Source organism: Gekko japonicus, unplaced genomic scaffold (assembly GCF_001447785.1).
Source record: "Gekko japonicus isolate JY-2015 unplaced genomic scaffold, Gekko_japonicus_V1.1 scaffold1663, whole genome shotgun sequence".
Lineage (NCBI taxonomy): Eukaryota > Metazoa > Chordata > Lepidosauria > Squamata > Gekkonidae > Gekko > Gekko japonicus.
Window position 1 is genome coordinate 352681 of NW_015173184.1, and position 12616 is coordinate 365296.

Here is a 12616-nt window from a genome sequence, read left to right on the forward strand (position 1 = left end):
CCTTGGGCATCCCCCCCCCTTGGGTAAACCTGCAATATAGGAGAGAGGCCCCCCCACTCCCTTCCCTCCTCCCCCGTTTATCATCCCCTCTTGTACATTTCACTGGTGCATCCCAACACTTCGCGCCAATGGCCTGCTCTTCAAATAAGCAGATGAGATCGATGAGTTGCTGTCGTTTCATTTTCAAGCACCAAGGCAGGATGCATCCGATGGCTTCTTTTAAAGGTGAAGCTTGGCTAATGTGGGTTCAAATCATGAGATTATATCGATTTCTGACAAGGAAAAAACGGTTACCGTTCTCGGTGCCGCTTCTCGAGTTATATTTTTTTAAGACGGTGTGTGGGGTTTTTTTTCAATCTGGCGCGTCATTCCCAGAGCTAAAAACGCTTGCGATAACCAGAGCCAGTTTGGTGTGGTGGTTAAGTGCGCGGACTCTAATCTGGGAGAACCGGGTTTGATTCCCCACTCCTCTACTTGCACCTGCTGATGTGACCTTGGGTCAGTCACAGGCTCTGGCACAGCTGTCCTTGAAAAAGAGCAGTTTGTGTCACAGTTCTCTCAGCCCCACCCACCTCACAGGGTGCCTGTTGTGGGGAGGGGAAGGGAAAGGAGTTTGTAAGCCGCTCTGAGACTCCAAGTGAAGCGCGGGGTATAAATCCAATCTCTTCTTCTTTTTCTTCTTGCGGACGTGAGGGTGGCAATTAGAATCGATTCGTGCTTTATATTTTGAACTCGGTTACGAAGAAAACCTGCACCTTCATGGTAGACAGTTGGAATGGTGAAGGGGAGGGTGCACGTGTTTAAATGCCCACGTTTCCTTCTCTGGGCACAGAAGCAAGCGCTCAGGAAAGGCTCGGGCCCTCACTCGGCAAGTGCTTTGCTTTTACTATTTATTTATTTATTTTATGTACATTACTTACAGCCCGTCCTCTTTCGTAGGGACTCAGGGTGGATTGCACATAGTGAGTCAGTACGGTCGACGAAATGGGACCTACAATAACCAATGCACTAGGATTTTAGAAGTCTGGAGCCGCTAGAAAGAACTGGAGGAGGGCAAAAGTCTGCACATGACACATGAAGCGGTACAGAAATTACATCAATGGGATCCCATTTATAATAAGCTAAACGCAGCAGTATAGAATCATAGAATCAAAGAGTGGGAAGGGACCTCCAGGGTCATCTAGTCCAACCCCCTGCACAATGCAGGAAATTCACAAATGCCTCCCCCCTACACACACACCCAGTGACCACACCCAGGATGCCCAGCCAAACTGGCCTGGAGAAAAATGGCTTCCTGGCCCCAAAGTGGTGATCAGCATTTCCCTGGGTGTGTAAGAAAGGGCCACAAGAACTAAGCCCTGATGCAACCAATGCTCCCTCTAAGCTGTGGAGTCTTGTGAGCAAAAATTCTACTTTGTGAGCTCCTGGCATTAAAGTTGTGAGCGAGTGATTTGGCTACTGCGTAAAATGAGTTTGCTCTGGAGCCCTCCTTCCTGAGCGAAGACAAAAATCTGCGCGCTGGAGGCTAAAAAACTGCGAGCTAGCTCACATTAACTCAGCTTAGAGGGAACACTGGAGGCAACCCGTCCTGCCCTCCCTCTCGTGATCTGCCCGAGTTCACAGAATCCGCATTGCTGTCAGATGGCCATCGAGCCTCTGTTTGAAAACCTCCCAAGAAGGAGAGCCCACCACTTCCCGAGGAATCCTGTTCCACTCAGGAACAGCAGCATAGACCAGAGTCGCTAACTGTGCAGCCCTATTCCCTGTGCAGAAAAGCCCGCTCGGATAGTTCAGTTTTGCATCGTTTGCAGAAAGCCGGGAGTGCGGGAGAGAAACTCTGCCGTCTTCACCATTTACAAACAGACAACCCACGGCAAGAGCTTTGCTGCTGAAACTCGGGGCATTTTTTTTTAATATATATATATATTTATTTTTTAAATTGTTTTACACAAATTTTACATATTATCTTTTAACCATGCATTTTCATAATAGTTTTTTCCTTCCCCCCTCCCCCCTATGCTATCCCGGTGCTTTAGTCCTATATTCCCAGCCACGGGCACAAAGTCCGAATCTTGCTCTGAATGTCTTTTCTTCCTTCTGTCGGTATCCATTCCAGGTAGGTCTTCCACTTCATCGTGACCTCCGTAGTCTTGTCTTTCCATGTGGCCTTACGTTCCAGTTTTTCGATTATGTCGGACTGTATGAGATCAAACAAATAATTATGCCAGATTTCTACTGTCCATTTATTTTTGTTCTTCCAGCCTAGAGCTATTACTGCTTTGCCTGCTAGTATCATGGCTTTAAACAAAGCTTGGTTCTCTTTGCTTATTGCTGGATTACCTACTATACTTATTAGCATTAAATTAAAGTTAATGTGTAATGATACTTTACATGTCTGAAACTCGGGGCATTTATCATACTGGACGTCCAGAAGTAGCGCGTGAAAGATTTGCGAGTGTTCATGCTTCAGGCATTGGAGTTAACACAGGGGGGTTGAGGTGGTGAAGAACAGTGCCGGGAAGGATCCCATCACTTTTTGGCTTTCTTTCCAAGCCAGATGCACAAAATTGTGCAGGATCTGCTCTCCGGTCGGCTTTTGACACTTTGCGCTGTGTGTGTCTTACGAAGATAAAGTGACGTGTCTCTTTAAAGCAGTGACACAAGAAAACAATTATAATAGTCAGTCAGTGAACCAGAATGCCTAAAGACGTTTTAGCAAAGCGAGGGAAGGTCCAAAGGCAGAGACGTTTGCTACGTTTAATGAACCTCCAAAGAATTTTAAGCTGGAATCCTCTCGTTTCCCCAGTTACTGAGTTTGTGTCATCACACAGATTGCGGCTGGGCTCATTTGAGGGAGCGTAGGAACCACACTTTCGACTTCTGAATCATCAAGCTATTTTTGTGCATCTTTTACGTGAATATTGCAGTTTTTTTTAAAAAAAAAAATAACTACACAAATATTGCATTGTTTTAAAAAAACCCCAGTGGATTTAAGAAATGTACATTATCCATGTCCCTGGCCGGAGAACAAGAAAACAAGTGATGCTCTGTCTTCTTGGTGCTTGGGGGGGCCAAGAGTGGGAGGGCTTCTACTGCCCTGGCCCCACTGGTGGACCTCCTGGTGGCACCTGGTATTTTTGGCCACTGTGTGACACAGAGTGTTGGACTAGATGGGCCACTGGCCTGATCCAACATGGGCTTCTCTTATGTTCTTATAGATGGAACTCTCAGTCTGGGGCAAGGGATGCTCTGTCTTCTTGGTGCTTGGGGGGGGGGGCAACAGTGGGAGGGCTTCTAGTGTCCTGGCCCCACTGCTGGACCTCCTGATGGCACCTGATATTTTTGGCCACTGTGTGACAGATGTTGGACTGGATGGGCCTGATATTATATGGAGCAGAGGTCCATCAGTGGCTATTAGCCACAAGGTACTTGCTCCGTCTGGGGCAAGTGATGCTCTGTATTCTTGGTGCTTGGGGGGGGGTCAACAGTGGGAGGGTTTCTATTGTCCTAGCCGCAATGGGGGACCTCCTGATGGAACCTGATATTTTTGGCCACTGTGTGACAGACTGTTGGACTGGATGGGCCTGATATTATATGGAGCAGAGGTCCATCAGCAGCTATTAGCCACAAGGTAGAGATAGGAGCTCTCCGTCTGGGGCAAGTGATGCTCTGTCTTCTTGGTGCTTGGGGGGGGGGCAACAGTGGGAGGGTTTCTATTGTCCTAGCCGCAATGGGGGACCTCCTGATGGAACCTGATATTTTTGGCCACTGTGTGACAGACTGTTGGACTGGATGGGCCTGATATTATATGGAGCAGAGGTCCATCAGCAGCTATTAGCCACAAGGTAGAGATAGGAGCTCTCCGTCTGGGGCAAGTGATGCTCTGTCTTCTTGGTGCTTGGGGGGGGGGCAACAGTGGGAGGGTTTCTATTGTCCTAGCCGCAATGGGGGACCTCCTGATGGAACCTGATATTTTTGGCCACTGTGTGACAGACTGTTGGACTGGATGGGCCTTTGGCCTGATCCAACATTGGCGTCTCTTATGTTCTTATGTTAAAACACAGGCTGCCCTAAAACAGTAAAATTACTGGGATATCTCTCAAAAATCCTTGCAGGACGTAAATAAAATGCTGTGCCAACATGAAACCTTCCCTTTATTAACAATAAGCTCCTTTGACTGGAGGTCTTGAGCCATACGATAAAATCACAATTCAAATAGCAATAACAGTTAAAGAATAATTGAGAAAGGAAAAGTATGCAGCTAGTAAAATTGCAAGATTGTTCATGCTAATATGTAGCAGGGGAGTGTCTAATGTATTATAACATTAGAAAACAGCAAGTCCAGAGCGTTAGGAGCGTGGACTCTAATCTGGGAGAACCGGGTTTGATTCCCCACTCCTCCACATGCAGTTGCTGGGGTGACCTTGGGTCAGTCACAAGTTCTTTCAGAGCTGTTCTCTCAAGGGCAGTTCTCAAGAGAGCTCTCTCAGCCTCACCTAACTCAAAGGGTGTCTGTTGTGGGGAGGGGAAGGGAAAGGAGATTGTAAGCTGCTCTGAGACTCCTTCGGGTGGTGAAGAGCGGGGTATAAATCCAACCCCCTCCTCCTCCTCCTCTTCTTCATTTTCTTCTTCAAGACTAACAAAATTTGCTGCATGGTATGAGCTTTCGTGAGTCACTGCTCACTTCTTCAGATACAAAAACTCATACACAAAAACAGTGGCTCACGAAAGCTCCTACCCTGCCATAAATGATAAAACTCGAATGATAAAAGGGTTGGAACACTTTCCCTATGAGGAAAGGCTAAAGCGCTTAGGGCTCTTCAGCTTGGAGAAACGACGACTGACAAGTGACATGATCGAGGTTTATAAGATTATGCATGGGAAAGAGCAGGTAGAGAAAGAGGTACTTTTCTCCCTTTCTCACAATACAAGAACTCGTGGGCACTCCATGAAACTGCTGAGCGGTCGGGTTAGAACGGATAAAAGGATGTACTTCTTCACCCAAAGAGTGATTAACACATGGAATTCACTGCCACAGGAAGTGGTGGCGGCTACAAGCATGGACGGCTTCAAAAGGGAATTAGATAAGCATATGGAGCAGAGGTCCATCAGTGGCTATTAGCCACAAGGTATAAATAGGGGCTTTTTGGTGCTTGGGGGGGGGGGTCAACAGTGGGAGGGCTTCTAATGTCCTGGCCCCACTGGTTGACCTCCTGATGGCACCTGGTATTTCTGGCCACTGTGTGACACAGAGTGTTGGACTGGATGGGCCTTTGGCCTGATCCAACATTGGCGTCTCTTATATTCTTAAATTTTGTTAGTCTTTAAGGTGCTACTGGACTCTTGCTCTTTTCTACTGCTGCAGACAGACTAATATAGCCACCCGTCTTAGTGTTGTAACAGACAAGAATTTGGCCTTAGATCCCGTAACTACAGGACTGACCAGCTAACAGAAAGGAAACTACCTGAGGTTCAGTAGCAAGTTGGTTCTTGCTCAAAATGGGGGGAAATCCAAAGTTCTCACAATGAGATCCATTGGTCATGCATAACAAAATATGATCAATGTTCTCAGTCACGCCAGAGGCACAACAACAGAGGTGGCCAGCAATGCTCCCTCTAAGCTGTGGAGTCTTGTGAGCAAAAATTCCACTTTGTGAGCTTCCAGCATTTACGTTGTGAGCGAGCAATTTGGTGACTGCATAAATTAGTTTGCTCTGGAGCCCTCCTTCCTGAGCTAAGTCAAAAATCTGTGAGCTGGAGGCTAAAAAACTGTGAGCTAGCTCACACTAAGTCAGCTTAGAGGGAACAGTGGTCATAACCAATGATCCTTCTAAGCTGTGGAGTCTTGTGAGCAAAAATTCCACTTTGTGAGCTTCCAGCATTTACGTTGTGAGCGAGCAATTTGGTGACTGCATAAATTAGTTTGCTCTGGAGCCCTCCTTCCTGAGCTAAGTCAAAAATCTGTGAGCTGGAGGCTAAAAAACTGTGAGCTAGCTCACACTAAGTCAGCTTAGAGGGAACACTGGTGGCCAGTGTGAAACCTGTCTCTTTCCATACATTTAAGGAGGTATGAGGTGGAGGTTTTTAAACTCGTTACTTTCCTTCTTTGTCAAAACGTGGCTTGTGCCATGGACCGGCAACTTGATGCGTCCAGACCCGTTTCAGTATTTCCATCAGTGTCTCTCCTATGCAAAAGATCAAAATCCCGCTGACAATATCTAATCTGCTTAGATATGCTCCAGAAAGCGGGCAGCAGGGTATTGGCCCCGTGTGCCAGTGCCAATATCAAGGGACCAGACAAAGTATTTATCTGGTTAGGATATTTCTATAAGGACAAAAAAGAGAAAAGGGAAAAAAACTGAACCTAAAACCTAGAATTCAGAACCTAAAAAGGTTAGTCAAGAATAGAAGAGAAGAGGGCCAACTCTAAAAATCTAATTATGAAACATACAAAAATATACATGTATTTATTCAACACAAATTAAAATAACAAATAAGGGCCCATTCATACCTCATATACAAATATAAAAACATACGAAGGCTAATGAAGTAGACCTAACGCGTTTCGGCCTTTACAGGCCTTCCTCAGAGGTGTAATACAAATAGAACATGTTGGCTGATATGTAAAAATATATACAATCATACATATACAAAATATGAAATAAAGACCAGAAAACAATTGTTCCAAAGTTTAACCACTGGGCAAAGAAAAGAAATACAAAAATACAAATGAAGCCTCCAGTGCAATCACATGTCCAGTAGTACTTCTCTCTGGCCAACTATATATTCTCCTGGGATTGTACAGCCAAATGTTCCCAATAAAATGTTCCTTAAGTTAAAAGCAGTGTTGATCAGAAGCCACTGGATGTAAATGCAGGTCGAGGGACCCTGTGGCCTGAAAAAATACCAGGCAGTTGGTAAATTGGGGAGGGACTGGAAGAACCTCTGCTTGGTGTGTAGAAGGTCCCAAGTTCAAGGTCCCCAGCATCTCCAGTTAAAAAAAGGACCATGCAGGAGGTGATGTGAAAGGCTTCTGCCTGAGACCCTGCAGAGCTGCTACCAGTCTGAGCAGGAAATACCGACCTAGATGGACTGATGGTCTGATTCAGGATAAGGGAGCTACGTGCGTGACTGCCACTTAAGGGCATTTGCTTTGTATGTAGAAGGTCCTGGGTTCAATCTCTGTCGTCTCCAGTTAAAGAACCTGGCACCAGGTGTTGTGAAAGACCTCCACCTGAGACCCCAGAGAGTCTGAGCAGACAATACAGACCTTGCTGGACTTTTAGTCTCATTCAGCATAAGGCCGCTTCGTGTGAGAGTTCCACATGAGGCCAGACTGAGAGCTCTTTCGAGGACTGCTCCTGAGAGAACAGCTCCGAGAGAACTTGGGACTGACCCAAGGTCACACCAGCAGCTGCATGTGGAGGCCTGGGAGGATCAAACCCCGTTGTCCCAGATTGGAGTCCGCGCTCCTAACCACGATACCGAACTGGTGTAGAACTGGCTATGGTTTCCTACCGTGCCCTTGAGGATTTCCCAATACGCATGTGTCCGTAACACAAAGCTGGTTCACAAATGTGGGGAGGGGAGGAGTGGCCAAGATCTAAGATGTCAAAATGGGTGGCTGCACCCTTTCAGGCAGCAGGTGGGCAGTTGCCTTTTACAACACTTCCTCCCTCCCCACAAGCAGAAAACCAGCAGACCAAGCAACCAAAAGGGGTCGAGCCGGTTTTGCTGTGCCGCCTTTCTTTTTGCGTGCCGTAGTGATTGAGAGTGTCAGACCTGGGGGACTCAGGTTCGAATCCCCACTCATTCCATGGAAACTCGCTCGGTGGCCTTGGGCCAGTTGCACTCTCTCAGCCTAACCTACCTCACAGGGTTGTTCTGAGGTTAAAACAGAGGAGAGGAGAGGGATGTGAGACTCTCTGGGTCCCCACTGGGGAGAAAGGCAGGGTATCGATGGATTAAATAATTAAATATATGAAGGAACATCCGAAGCTGGTACCCGTCACCTGCATCTGGAAACACTGCAGTCCGGTCCACTGCCTGATTCGTGTCCATACAGTGATAGGGTGATTCCACACTAGACCTTAAATCCTGGCTCAACCCTGTCCCCGAACTTACTTTCTACACTACACACGAGTTCACCCCTGTAATTATCTCGGGGTATTTTTTTGTTTCCACATTACACTGAGGTCACCCCAGTTTCGCCCCATGCTTGTCCCGAGATAAACGGATGCTGTTATAATCAGGGATAAATGCAAGGTAAAGTAAAGGTAAAGGTTTCCCTTGCTCGAAAGCCAGTCGAGTCCGACTCTAGGGTTGCGGTACTCATCTCTGTTTCAAAGCCGAAGAGCCAGCGCTGTCCGAAGACGTTTCCGTGGTCATGTGGCCAGCATGACCAAACACCAAGGCGCACGGAACGCTGTTACCTTCCCACTGAAGTGGTACCTATTTATCTACTTGCAATTTCTTGCTTTCGAACGGCTAGGTTGGCAGGAGCTGGAACTAGAGACGGGAGCTCACTCCGTCTTGCGGCACCCGGGTCTCGAACTGCTGAACTACTGACCATCCACAGCCTGCAGTTCAGCGTCTGAACCACTTGAGCCCCCGCAGCTCCAAAAATGCAAGGTATTGTGTCGCAATTTGAACTCTGATAAAACCAGGGATGAGGTCCAAGTGCGGAAAGGACCATAGAGCCTGTGCTTTGCCTACAGAAGGCCGTGGGTTCCAATCCCAACATCTCCAGCTAAAGTTGTCCAGTAACAGGGCTGGAATAGATTCTCACCGGAGATCCACGAGAGCTGCCCCCTGTCAAGTGACAAATCGGCCTAGACGTACCCATGCTCTGGTTTAGACGTGAGGGGTGGTGTGTATATATTCTTTTCTCGGTCAATCAGCAAGGGGCACACACACACACACACACAAAGACTTGATTGTGTAGCAAAACTCCTGGGAGAAGGCCATGAGAGCAAAATAACTTCTGCGTTAAAAAAAGACTTGTTGGGGACGAGTCTGTGGGCCCCGATTGCAGCGCGTTTCAAGTCCCAGGCGTAGTCATTCTTTTTGGAGAGCTAATCTGCCTTTGGAACGGTATGCCGAGCGGATCATATAATTTCGGAGGGTGAGAAGGTGTTCTTTCTTCTCGGGAAGGTGTCTGCCGCTCGGTACGGCGGGGTTCTTTATCCTCCCTCATCTGACTTGCGATTCTAAACGTCCCGGAGAGAAAAGAAAAAAAAATCAGAGAGTATCAGAAAGCCCTCTCCGACTTCGGCTTGAGCTTTCCAGAGATAAAAAAATATATATCGCGCATTCCCTTTTCGGTATCACCTAAACCTCCTTTGTTCCCGCTTTTGAATAGGACGATTAAACAAAAGGCCTAGTAACCAAATTAAAGTATAAAATGAAGGCAGAGATAGGGAGCTCTCGCCAGCAAGAATGTTAATGAATGAAGTTCACTGAAGCCACGCTGGCTAAGTTTTCAATACTAATAGTTTTTGTGTCCAATCTTTAGATCTCCGGCCGGGTTTCTCTGTCTCTCCCCTCCCCTCCCGGTCTGTCTTTAGAAGTTTTTAAGAGTCTAAAAAGTGGATGCATTTCCTTGCCTGGAGAAGGGAGCAGATAAGGTTCTGAATAAGGTGAGCCCCTTTCTCTCTCTCTCTCCCTCCCTCCCCCTCTCTCTCTCCCTCTCAACAAATGGTATCAGTCACTCTCTTTTTTAGGAAACGATCTTTTTGGCAGCAAGAGGATCTTGGCTGTTTTGTCATCTTTCCAAAGATGCAGGAAACTCCTGAGCGATCTGCTTAGAAAATTGGATGTCATAAATAGGGAATGATCCATTACTCTGAGGGGTGACATGATCGAGGTTTATAAGATTATGCATGGGAAAGAGCAGGTAGAGAAAGAGGTACTTTTCTCCCTTTCTCACAATACAAGAACTCATGGGCACTCCGTGAAATTGCTGAGCGGTCAGGTTAGAACGGCTAAAAGGAAGTCCTTCTTCACCCAAAGAGTGATCGACACATGGAATTCACTGCCACAGGAAGTGGTGGCAGCTACAAGCATGGACGGCTTCAAAAGGGAATTAGATAGGCATATGGAGCAGAGGTCCATCAGTGGCTATTAGCCACAAGGTATAGATAGGGACTCTGGGGCAAGGGATGCTCTGTCTTCTTGGTGCTTGGGGGGGGGGTCAACAGTGGGAGGGCTTCTAATGTCCTGGCCCCACTGATGGCACTGGTATTTCTGGCCACTGTGTGACACAGAGTGTTGGACTGGATGGGCCTTTGGCCTGATCCAACATTGGCGTCTCTTATGTTCTTACTCAGATGGGGAGTTGTGATCGATGCTCCCTCTAAGCTGTGGAGTCTTGTGAGCAAAAGTTCTACTTTGTGAGCGACCAGCATTAAAGTTGTGAGCGAGCGATTTGGCTGCTGCACAAATGAGTTTGCTCTGGAGCCCTCCATCCTGCTCCTTGGGAGGAAAGCGAAGGTGAACCTCAGCAGCATGATAAAAAGTAGAGACATCACCCTGCCAACAAAAGTCCGCATGGTCAAAGCAATGGTATTCCCAGTAGTCATGTATGGCTGCGAGACTTGGACTATAAGGAAGGCCGAGCGCAGAAGATTCTTTTGAACTATGGTGCTGGAGAAGACTCTCGAGAGTACCTTGGACTGCAAGAAGATCAACTCAGTCAGTTCTAAAAGAAATCAACCCTGACTGTTCCCTGGAAGGCCAGATAATGAAACTGAAGCTCAAATACTTGGGCCACCCAATGAGAAGGGAGCACTCACTGGAGAAGACCCTGATGCTGGGAAAGACTGAAGGTCAAAGAAGAAGGGGACGGCAAAGGATGAGATGGTTAGACAGTGTCACAGATGCAACGAACATGAAATTGAGCAAACATCAGAGGACGGCGGAAGACCGGAAGGCCTGGCGTGATCTGGTCCATGGGGTCGTGAAGAGTCAGACTCGATTGTGCGACTGAAGAACAACAACACACACACAAGGATAAAGAAAAACTGGGCTCAGCGATGTGCCAGGGACAATGGTGGGGGGACTTAACCCTGAAACCTGGGAACCAGAACCTAAAGAGGTAAGTCAAACAGAATGGAGGGCCAAAAATAAAAACTTATTGTCTATAATATAAAAAGATACATGTATTTATTTATTTATCATATTTATTATATTTATACCCCACCCATCCTGTGAATAGGCTCAGCGTGGCTAACAAAGCGGTACCATGTCCCTAATTGGCATAAGCATAAAAATTTTTACACATAAAACACATACTCATTCATGACATAAATTAACAGTTAGCAATAAAGTGCTTGCAGTACTAAAGATTAGATGGTGTACTTTCCAGATCTAAATCCACGTTGTTCGTCCAATCATCATCCCTCGAGCCGATGGGCCTAGCAATACAACTGGTCCAGACCTAGGATCCAGAAGTTCAATAGGATCATTGATGGCAACAGTAGTGGCGGCTCCTATTTAAAAGCCTGGCGGAAGAGCTCTGTCTTACAGGCCCTGCGGCCTTATTAGCAAAGAATTTAAAAACATATAAGGGCTCATGTAAAAATACCAAAATCTTACACACAAGGGCTAATTGGACTTGACCTGACGCGTTTCGGCCTGTATAGGCCTTCATCAGAGGTCAAACACAATGAGGACCAATTGGCTTATATCATAATGCAATGCAATCATACAATTATGCAACATAGATACAAGATGGACCAGAAAAAAATGTTTCCAAATGAAACCACTAGGCACAGAATAAAAGTATAAATGAGGCCTCCCAAGATGCAATCACTTGCCAAACGATATTTCACTGATGATAATTTCACTACCCAAAGGTGTCTCAGAGCAGCCCACAAACTCCTTTCCTTTCCCCTCCCCACAACAGGCACCCTGGGAGGTAGGTGGGGCTGAGAGAGCTCTTGACGGAAACATTGGATTTATCCCCCGCCCTTCACTACCCAAAGGAGTCTCAGAGCAGCTTACAAATTCCTTTCCCTTCCCCTCCCCACAACAGACACCATGTGAGGTAGGTGGGGCTGAGAGAGCTCTGGACAGAAACGGCTCTTTTTCAAGAACAGCTCTAATCAGAGCTATGGCTTGCCCAAGGTCATCCAGCCAGGTGCAAGTGGAGGAGTGGGGAATCAAACCCAGTTCTCCCAGATTAGAGTCCACGCACTTAACCACGACACCAAAAGTGGCTTCCAATGATTGTTTAGCCAAAGCGTCCACAGTAAACACGTCCAATTGGCCCTTGTGTGTAAGATTTTGGTATTTTTACATGAGGTGTGATTGGGGTCTTATATGTTTTTTAATTCTTTGCTAATAAATGTATGCCAGGGCTCTTTTTGTAGAAAAAGCCCAGCAGGAACTCATTAGCATAATAGGCCACACCCAAAACCAGAAACTCATTAGTATATTAGGCCACACCCCTACCAGCACAGCTTATTAGCACATTAGGACACACCCCCATGTTACCAGAAGTGTGCTCATCCAGCCACACCCACCTTTTGCTTGTTATTCTGTTTACCTTGTTTGTTGTCAAAACCCAGAGCTTTTTTTGTAGCAGGAACTCCTTTGCATGTTAGGCCACACACCC